This window comes from Oryctolagus cuniculus, chromosome 2 (assembly GCF_051225735.1).
Source record: "Oryctolagus cuniculus isolate XC-2025 breed Fujian yellow rabbit chromosome 2, ASM5122573v1, whole genome shotgun sequence".
NCBI lineage: Eukaryota > Metazoa > Chordata > Mammalia > Lagomorpha > Leporidae > Oryctolagus > Oryctolagus cuniculus.
In genome coordinates this window covers 199,924,113-199,935,060 of record NC_142868.1, presented here as the reverse complement: position 1 = coordinate 199,935,060, position 10,948 = coordinate 199,924,113, and the positions used below count along the sequence as shown (strand labels likewise).

Sequence of the window (10,948 nt, the reverse complement as noted above, 5' to 3'; positions counted from 1 at the left end):
AATAGATCACATCAACAGTGAAGGATAAAAATCATATGGTCAGCTCAATAGATGCAAATAAAGCATTTACTAAAATGCAATATCTGTTCATGATTAAGATAAAAAATAGGAATCAAAGGGCTTCAACATAATAATATGACAAACCCACAGCCTCCATCATATGGAATGAGAAAAGGCTGAAAGAACCACACACGAATGTCCACTCTTACTGCTCTTATTTAATATGATATTATTTAACTATGGATGATTTAAAAAAGGTAATTAGGCAAGAGAAAGAAAGAAAAGCCATACAAACAGGGAAAGAAGTGAAGTCATCATTGTATGCAGATGGCCTGATTTCTATACAGAGAGAAAGCTAAAGATTCTATCAAGAGGCTATTAGAACTAACAAGTTAGTAAAGTTACCAGATTCAAAAACAACACGAAAGTCACTTTGAACAACATTTCCATACAGCAATAACAAATTGCTGAGAAAAATTACAAAAGTAATAGTATTCACAATAATCCCCCCAAAAAATCCTTGGAATAAATTTAACTCAGGATGTGAAAGACCTCTTGTGGTACAGCAGGTGAAGCCACCACCTGTGATGCCAGTTTGAGTCCCAGCTGCTCTGCTTCCAGCCCAACTCCCTGCTAACGCACATCCCCAGAAAGTAGTGGGTGATGCCTCAAGTACTTGAGCACTGCTACCCACGTGACAGACCCCTTTGGCATTCCAGGCTCCTGGCTTCAAGCTGGCTCAGCCTTGGCCATCCTCAGACATTTGTGGAGTGAACCAGCAGGTGGAACACTCCTCTCTCTCTCTCTCTCAATCTCACTCTCACTCTCCTTGCTCTTGCTCTGCTTTTAAAATAAATTTAAAAATCTTTTTTAAAAAGTCTTCCTCTACAGAAAAAAAAAAAAATGAAGAAACCTCCCATGTTCATAGATTCCAGGAAGGTCTTAGAATCCTAAGTAAAAAGCTGTATGAGATGTATGTGTGGAGATGGGGACCAAGTTTATTTAATTTCAAAATCTTTCTGATAGAAAATAATGTGGAGTTATAATGACAGACCTTTAAGTTTCAGGAGTCTCTTATTCGGCAAACTGCTCTCTGGACCTGTGTTGTCTCTGGTATACATTCAAAAGATGGGAAAAAACCCTTATATCTTTTCTCAACACAAAATGTTAATGAAATTGATTTGTCTCCTTTTTAAGAATGTATAGACAAGGGGTTGGTGCGTGGCACACTAGGTTAATCCTCAGCCTGCAGTGCCGGCATCCCATATGGTCCAACTAGTCCCAGTTGCTCCTCTTCCAGTCCAGCTCTCTGCTGTGGCCTGGGAAAGCAGTGGAGGATGAGCCAAGTGCCTGGGCCCCTGCACCCACTTGGGAGACCAGGAAGAAGCACCTGGCTCCTGGCTTTGGATCGGCACAGCACCAGCCGTATAGGCCATTTGGGGGGTGAGCCAACGGAGGGAAGACCTTTCTCTTTGTCTCTCTCTCTCTCTCACTGTCTGTAACTCTACCTGTCAAATAAATAAACAAGATCTAAAAAAATGTATAGACAAGGTCTGCACACCAAAATATTCCAAGAGAAATTGATCAACTTTTTCTAACTAGATTCATAATTGAGCTTTTGTTTGTACCTTCCATTAAGAAAGTGCAAAGGAGTGCTCAAATATTTATGACCATCATATGTCACGAAATTAGAAAGGTTTTTCCAGGAAGAACTCCACCAAGCATACTGCCAAGAAGAGGACAAAGTTCATCATCTGTCACTGTGGGTAGACTCACAGCGTGACAGACAGCAGGGAAGAAGTTACATCCACCTGTGAAAGTCTCCCTCCCCACAGGGAGTGATGTTTGGAAGAAGACGGTGTAGCCAGTGGCCAAAGAGCCCAGGACTCTCATTCTTGAAAATACAGTTTTCTATGAATTCTAATACTCCCAGAATTTGTACCTCTTAACACTACTTGAACATTTAGAAAATACTGAGTACCACTGGGGCCCCAGTCTGGACGTGAGATCAGAAATGCAGAGAATGGTCCCTACTTCTTGGACCCAGAAACGGATGGGATGGGGGTGGGAGGTGGACACACAGGCTCCTCAAAGAGTTCTGTGGACATAGAAGGCGTTTCATTTTTCAACATACAGTTCTCCAGTGAAGCACACAATCCACCTTACTTTTATTAAAAGCTTACTAACTCAGATTTGGTTTGTAGCCTGCAACCACAATAAAGATTATGAGGACAGTTGGGTATATATATTACTGGTAATAAGACAAGAATATTTTTATCCACTGAAGCCACCTGATCTCACAGTTTTTTTAGTTTTATGGGTCAAAAGTGCTCTTACACAGCGGAAATAATGACTTGGTATGGTAGAAAAAGTGGAAGATGACATTTGGTTTGCTTTATTAAGAACTTGGTATATTAATTATAAATGATCCTTTTATATGTGGTCACTGAGAAGGAAAGTGTAGTGTGACTTTTATATTCAAGAAAGCATAAAAACATCAACATGACTGCTGGTCCTGTGAGATGAGGGGCTTGAACCTGCGGCCTGGTTAACCCTCTTCCTTTAATGTTGCCTTAATTTTTCGCTTCATTTAACTCCCAGAGCCTCTTGCATGCCAGTTATGCTGGCAGAGGCTGGGAGACCAGAGAGGGAGAGATGTGATGCACTGAGGGTTCCTGAACCAGAGGTGCACCTTTGCATTAGGACAGGAAGATCCCATGCATATGTGTGATGGGGACACGGGTGTGAGAGTCTGCAAAAGTCACCACCTGCTTGTATCTCAGTTGAAGGCTTCAAATGTGTCTGTGCTATCTGGATGATATTGAAGAAAATGATTAAAGGATTAAGAGATGCAACTACACATGCATTTCTGTGCTTACTCAGATACTGTCCAAGATGCAGTTCTGGCCTGCAAACGCGTTTTTCAGAGTCCTGGTTTAGATGGAGTATTGTATCTGTTCTCTCTCCCCTCGCCCCTGTTGTGGAAAGGGTCTCTAACGTTTCAGAAGACGGACCTTCTGCAATCTCAGGACAGCAGTGTCCAGTGGGAGCATGCAGTAGGAAGTCATGCAGACCAGAAGCCAGGCCCTGTTCAGCCAGATGATGGATAATCATCACACAGGAGCTCCGGGCTGAGACAGCACTGGCTCCATCCTAAGGAGTTTCCACCAGGAGGATGAGTCATCAAGGCGATCTTGCAAACCGCAGAGAGCACAAAGTGGTCTTGGTTCCAGCTAAAGCTGTGTGTCACTCAACCAGCCACTGAGCACACCCTGAAAATCCCAGTTCATCAGATGCTGAGAGCAAGCCCTGCCCAGCATGAAAGCTGAGGTTAAATCTCAAGAGTTTGCAAACGCATTTACACACCAGGTTAAGACAAAGCTAACTCTCCCAATGGCCTGCTTCTTCCTTGAAATCGCCTCAATCCTCATCTATTTATTTCTTTTTGTTCCTTTCACTATGTTCTCATGGTATTCCCTTTTTTCTCCTCCTAGGAATGTCCATTAATTACTTCTAGCGTAATAAAAGCTGGCATTGTTCTAAGTGCTTTGTGCCAGACTTTGTCTTCAAGGTTTGCATGGACTGGCTCATGTAATTCTCACTAAAAATTTAGGAACTATTTGAACTCATCATATATTTTGTCTTCCATACGAGTCATGGAGAAGTAAAATGATTTGCTCAAAGTCAACCAGTCAGTGAGCTGAGAGGCTGGCTTTCAGATTCTGCCTCCTTGCTCAGAGCTCGATTTCATGAGGACAGCCATTCTCCCTGCCCACTGCCCTAACACCCCAGTCCAAACAAGTCACACATGTGTAAGGGTTGAATCCGACAGAGAACCCAGTTTCTCTTTGCTGCACACAACTTTGAAAACACCTCTTGAAGGTCTTGCTTTTCACATGAGCTCTGCACTTTTGGTTGGCTCCTGGACAGGAAACAGGACAGCACTCCTGTCCCACCCAAGACTGATACAAGGTCAAGAGACCAACCATGTCCTTGTGAAATGGCCATAAGGCTTATGTTCTTTTTCTTTTTTTTTTCACCTTGGGTGAGCTCTTTATTATCCCCCTGTGGGTACTGAAGACAGAAAAATCGCTGAAGCACGGAACCTGCACAAAACCAAAGCCAAGTGCGCTTTTTCTCTTCCCTACTAGGATGGATTCTGCAACAGTGCGGGGGTGCAGTGGGCGTGGCTTCCTTGCTGGTCCCGCCTTCGACAGACAGCGCAGGAGAGTGGGGAGAGGGAGCAGGGGTCTGGGAAAGGCTGGAGCAGGCAGGCTCAGGTCACCTTCCTCCCCCAGCGGGATTCACAGGCGCCTGGAGCCCCCTCTACTTTCTTCCCATCGCTCTCGGAGGAGGGGAGTGGGCTTCATTTATTACAGGGGACGGGAATGAAGTCGGGGGCCCCGTCCCATGTGCCCCCACCTGCCCCAGGGAGGAACACTTGAGACACCCCCTCGTAAAGCCCCCAGCTCCTGAGGGGCAGGTGGGGAGGGCAGCGCTGGAGAGAAAAGGCACCGGGCTCTCCCCCGTGACAGCCGGACCCACTGCTGGCAGGGGGCTCGTGCGGGGGGTGGGGGTGGGGGTGCAGGAGGAAGGCGAGGGCAAGAAGGGGGCGCTGCGGGGTGGGCCTTTTGCCCCCTGTGAGCCGGTCAATGCCACAGACTCCCCCACTCTGGATACACCTCTTTCAAGGTAAGAATATTTGAGAACGGCTGGGATCGTCTCAGAGACCGGAGGAACAATGGGGCACGGGTAAGAGGCAGACCCGAGAGCCAAAGGGGACGCGCGGGCCGGCCCCCAGGCCCCGGAAGTGCGGGGCTTCTGGCCCCTGTGGGCAGGTGCTCTGGGGTCCTGCTGCAAGGGCCCGGGGCTCCCTCAAGGCTTCTGGGTGCTCACTCGCCCAACCCTTGGCCGATGGCTTTGAAAGAGCAGTTGCCCCCAGGAGGAGCGCCCGGGGGCCTGCTCCGAAGGCCCGCCAGCTCCTGGTTCTCGAAATCCAGGTCCAGCCAGGGGGCGGGGCACCCCCAGCTCCCCTTCTGCCATCCCTTGAGGACAAGGCGAGGACTCAGGCCCGTGGTAAACTCTCCGGATGTGTGCAGGCGCCCCAGCGGGGGCGGCGCTCCCCCTGCACCGAGCCTCCCCAGCCCCGCCCGCCCGCCCGATGGCAGTTTAGAAGCAGAAGGTAGCCTGGCAACAGAGGTGACCTCGGCAGCCCCTAGCTGCCCCCACAGGACCCTTCCTCAGGGAAGCCTCCCTGCCTGTGCAGCTACACCGAGGTTTCTACGGGGCCAGGAGGGAGGACGGTGCAGCTCCACGCGATGCACCCGCGTCCTCTCTAGTCTCTCAACAGACACAGCGCTAAAAACAGAAACAAGCCGGGGGGAGGGAGACGCGAGAGAGGGAGAGGATGCCGGGCAGGTGGGGCCGGAAGGGCAGGAGGAGCCAGAGGCCCTCAGGTGAAGCGTTTAAAACGGGACAGCTGTTGTGAGCTCGCTCACTCAGCCGGCTGACTCCACACCTCTCCGCATTTCGTCTGGGGCAGGCTGTCTGTCTCAGCTCTCAGCGTGGCTGATCACTGGCCCAGACCCGCAGGCAGCATCCCGAAGTCAGGAGGAGGTCACGCAGCTGTGAACACTGGAATGGGGGTGTCGGGGGCGGGGCTGGGGTTGGGGTGACGCCCAGAGGGTTGTCATCATTTCACCACGGACAACCGACGTCCCGAGGAGGAGACTGCCATACCTGCCCGGGGTTTGACTGGATCCTGCTACAAACCCCAGCTCAAGTTTTGGCTGCCATCCTGCTGTTTATTCGTCTTCTTTGTGCTCAGGTGGGGGGTGGGGTGGGGTTCAAACACACTTGGGAGCAGCTGACGTGACAGTGGCAAGTTGCATCGTCGCCTTATGGGGAGAGCGGATGAGAAGGGGCTGTCAGAGCAGGACGCACTGGCTGGCAATGGCTTGCAGTCCGCCGCGTTGTTGTTTTTGTTGGCCTAGGGTGCGGGAACACCTTGGATCCAGAGTCAACGGCCTCGTGCAGACTGTCGTCCTCCTGCTCATCCAGGAAGGGTGTTCGCGGCGACTCCTCATCTATGGCGAATTCAGGGTGGGTCATGAAGTTGTGGATGGAGTTCTGGTTCCTGGGCTTCTGAATGCTTTCGTGGAGGGAGCTATGGAACGCTTTGACCACCTTGATCTGGGTCTGGATCCGGTTCAGGCCCTCGGTGCAGCTCCACCTCGGCATGGTTGATCTCATCCGTCCTTGCTGATCTCCTCCTTGGTGGTGCCGTGCCCGGCCTCCTTCACGATTGCGTGGGTATCGCAGAGATGATCTGGGCCCACAGGAGTTCTCCAATCCCAATGAAGAGACACCACAGCCACTGTGACAGGCTGAGCTTTGTGCAGCTGAAGGGCTTGCCCCCAAATTCCACAAGGAGAACCTGGCTGATGAACGTGCCCAGGACCACCGAGCAGAAGATGAGGTTGTGGTAGGTGCCGGCAAACACGTTCCTCTCACCGTGGATCTTGCGGTAGTTGATCTCGTTGAAGAGCTGCATCAGCACGAAGGTGTTGAAGACGAGGGTGTAGTGCTGGCTGGGCGGCGAGTGGAGCGGGGCCTTCCTCCCACTGTCGATGTGGAAGAACTTCTCACCAGCAAAGACCAGGAAAAAGATGACGGTGAGCTGATGGACGGCGTGGCCCAGGATGTTCTTCATCATGGTCCACGAGATCAGGGGCTTGTTGCGGCTGTAGGGGCGCCGCCTCAGCAGCGCGTCGGTGGGGGGCTCGGTGGCCAGGGCCAGCGAGGCGAAAGTGTCCATGATTGGGTTCACCCACAGCATCTGCACGGCTTTCAGTGGGGAGTCCTGAGTGATGCAGGCGCCCGTGAAGGCCACGATCACGGCCACCACACTGACGGTGAGCTGGAACTGCAGGAACTTGGAGATGCTGTCATAGACATTCCGCCCCACATCACGGCCTTGACGATGCTGGTGAAGTTGTCGTCGGTGAGGATGATGTCCGAGGCTTCCTTTGCCACGTCTGTGCCTGCAATTCCCATGGCAAAACCAACATCTGCCTTCTTGAGGGCCGGCCCATCGTTTGTGCCATCACCGGTGACAGCCACCACCTGCCGCTGGTCCCCAACAGTGCTGTCAATTATGCCTTTCACCAGCGTGTGCTTGTCTGTGGGCGAGGACCAGGCCAGGACCCGAAGCTTGGGCCAGATCTTGTCCAGCTTCTCTTGTTCTACCTCTCCCTTTTCGTTGCGAATGAGTCGGTTGAATCCTTTGCCTTCTAAGCACAGGAAGTCATCGCCAGGTGTCAGGATGCCACATTTGGTGGCGATGGCTCGGGCTGTGTTGACGTTGTCCCCGGTCACCATTCTGACAGTGATGCCAGCTCGCTTGCATTTGGCGATAGCTTCTGGGACCTCTGGGCGCACGGGGTCCTCGATGCCCACGACGGCGATGCAGGTGAACTCGGTGTGGACCTCGCTCTCATTGTCCCAGGAGGGCTCGGCGTCGTCGAAGTCCCTCCCGGTAGGCTATGCAGATGGTGCGCAGCCCCTCGCAGGCCATGGGTTCGATGACGCTGCAGTCCTTGTTCTTGAATGGGACCGCCTCCCCCTTCTTGTCCAGGATCCGATTGCACTTGCGCAGCATGATCTCCGAGGCGCCCTTGCTGTAAATGTGGAAGCCGCCGGCAGGCTTCCGACGACCGTGCTCATGGACTTGCGCACCGCGTTGAAGGTGTGCACCTTGCAGAGCTGCTCCTCGGGCACCTCGTTGTGCACCGCCTGGTAGTCCTGCTTCAGATCTGCGACAAAGCCCAGCAGAGCACACTTGGTCTTGTTGCCCACCTGCCGCGGCAGGCCTCCCTCCTTCTCTGGAGGCAGGATCTTGGATGTGTAAGCGCTGCTGATGGCAATGCCGTTGACGATGAGGTCCAGGACCTTGGGCAGGAAGACGTCGGGGCTGGGCACCTGGTGGTAGTGGGTGCCCCCGATGTAGGCCTGCACCACGGTCTTGTGGTTCATGGTCAGCGTGCCGGTCTTGTCGGAGCAGATGGCCGTGGCATTGCCCATCGTCTCACAGGCGTCCAGGTACCGCACCAGGCTGTTGTCTTTCATCATTTTCTTTACAGAGTAGGCCAGGGAGATGGTGACGGCCAGCGGCAGCCCCTCGGGCACGGCCACCACCAGCACGGTGACGCCGATTATGAAGAACTTGATGAAGTACTGTATATAGACGGGGGTGCACTCGGCGAGCCACGGTCTGCCCTGGATCACGAAGTTGTCGATCACGAAGTACAGAATCAGGATGACGACGGTCATGGTGGATATGATGAGACCGGCTTTCCCGATCTGGACGGCCAGGCGCGTCAGCTTGCCCTGCAGCACCGACTTCTCCTTCTTGTGCACCTTGCTGGCCTTCTTGTCCTTGTCCTCGTTGTCGCCCCCCTCCTGGCTGTGCTTCTAGATGATAAGGGTGACATCTTGAAGGGCTTCCCACACCAACTCTAAGAAGGTCTTGGGCTTTTTGGGGGGATCAGGTTCTGCCCAAGCACCTGCCTGCATTTCTCCAGGTTGGCAGGGTTCCCAGAGAGACCTTCCACGGGGGAGGTTTTCAGGCGACTGCAGAGGTTCTGCACGCCTCCGTACTGCACGTTGATCTGGGTCACTGCATCGCTCCAACGCAGCTCCATGAGCTTCCTCAGGTCCATGAGTGTGCAGCCAAAGTCTCCTTCGTGCTCTCGGCCCCCGAGTCGGCCGGCAAGGCATGTTCTGATGGGGTCGTCATTTTGCCGACTGTTACCAAGCCCCTCTACCAGAGCAGCAACGGGGGTTCCCTTTAACTCTTCGGCGTCTCCTGTCCCCCTGTTCCCGCTTCTTCCTCCCTCTTGCTTCTCTGGGGGCCCCGTCGGGAAACAGACCAACTCCATCTTGTGCAGTACGCTTCAGAGCAATGCCAAGGCCAGATCTTCTCTTCTGTCAGGATTACGTTCTTTCTTCAGACTTGGCTTCTGGCAGGTTCTAAGAGTGGCAGGACTTTGAAAATAAACCTAAAACACTATCCACATTGCAGTATAAGTCTTGAGGAGACGCAGTAGTGTTTCCGTCTTCTAATCTGAACTAATTCTCTCCAATGAGAAGAATCAGTTCTTGGAATCCAAAATTGCTGATTTCACGTTACTACAGAGATCCTTTGGCCTCTATTTTGAGCAAGCATGTAGTGCTGATGGCGATATTGATATCACCTAGCTGTATTAATAATTTTTATTATTAATATATGGAGGATTCCTGCTGTCTGTTCAGATAAGAATTCTGAGTATCAGCTCTAATAAGCCAGCAGACATGGTAAGGTTTTAGCATTTATTCAGTGAAAGAAACACACAGGAGAGTGAGGGCTTTATTTAGTGGAGAAGAAGTCTAGAAGCACAAGCTGTGTCCATACCAGGCAGAGAGCAGGCCGAGGGGCCACGTGAAGCAAACCATGCAGGCAAGAGAGCAGAGGCAGAGAGGCAGCCAGGAGGCTGCGTGCCCAAAGGCGCAGGACCACAATGGAGGGGCCCACCGAGCTCCAGGCCTTTTATTCACTTCCAATAGGGAGTGGTTACACAGTCTGAGTGGCAGGTTGGTGTGCAGGTAAGATCAGGGAGGGCTTTGAGGTCACAAAAAGGGTAGGCAAAGGTGTGGTCTCTAGCTCACAAATCCAATCGATTTAATCCTATCCACCTGCCTATCACAGTACTGAACCTCTGAGGTCTATGTGAACTTCAAATCGAGGACTGACTGAAACTTGGGAAAATGTTTTCCTGGTCTTCATTTTACCTCCCTCAGATTCGTGGGTGTGGGAGTCATTTCAGAGAAGAATTTCCAATCAACACAGAAGCAGAACATAGAAAGCTGAGCCACCAGCCAAATCACTAGAGACAGTCACAAATCCTAAACGCCGGACAAGCCAACCAGTCTCTCTCACCCAATACAACAATTTCCCATCAGGGGTTAGAAAGCTTGTCATCTAGCCTCATCTTGAACAACTATAGCAGGGAGACTTCCACTGACTCATCCACCTACCTACTCCATTTCTGACAACTTGAATTATTGATCGATCCACCAATACATATTTATTAATAAATGACATACACTGAAATCTGGCTCTGTGAGGATTCCATCAATTTACAATAACATGCACATCTGTAGAATCACAACTCTCTAAGTTTTCTGAAAGGTGAATATCCACTGTGACCAATATTCCTCCCTCCACTGGGTTATCTGTAAGGATCTTGCGTGGATGCCATCTTCTAGAATTTAACTTCGTAAGTCTTTCCGTTATGCATCCTCAGCTGGACTACAAGACTTGTAGACTTGTAGACACGAACATCAGGCCTGAGATTATTTATTTTACCTGCAGTATCTGGCAGAACACTTTTCTTAAAACTTGAGAGTAGAAAATGCCTGTTGCAAGATCTAGGTGCTGGTACTGGATAGGCAATGGGTAACTTTTGCTTTTCTAATCTTTGAAGACCACATTTTAGATGGCAGAGGAAGTGAAGAGAGCTATGGTGAATGCTCTCTGTGTAGGGATGAGTTTCACGGCCATTGAAGTCAGCAGGTGCAAGGTCCAGGTTCAGTTCTTAAATTGGCAGTTTTGCTGACCTCAAAGAAATGACAACGTCTCTGAGTCTCATTTTCCTCCATTCTTAAAGAATATTTGCAGCATTTATGCTACAAAATTGCTTTGAGATTACATAAGATAATACAAGTAATGGCTTAGCACAATACCTGCCACATATCAAAGTGTCCAATAAACATTCGTTATTTTAAGATCTTTAAGGCATAAGAACAAAGAAACATTGTCCTGAGCAGCTTTCGCCTAACATGTTCCTAACTCTGGGTTTGGCTGCTTCTTGGCAATGTGTTCAATGAAAAAAAAAATTCAAACAAATCA

The 10,948-nt window shown here is 50.8% G+C and overlaps 1 pseudogene; it reads right to left on the bottom strand.

The window, feature by feature from the left end:
* Positions 1-5,898: 5,898 nt before the first annotated feature.
* On the bottom strand, positions 5,899-8,939 carry LOC100348525 (plasma membrane calcium-transporting ATPase 4 pseudogene; annotated as a pseudogene).
* Between the last annotated feature and the right edge of the window lie 2,009 nt (positions 8,940-10,948).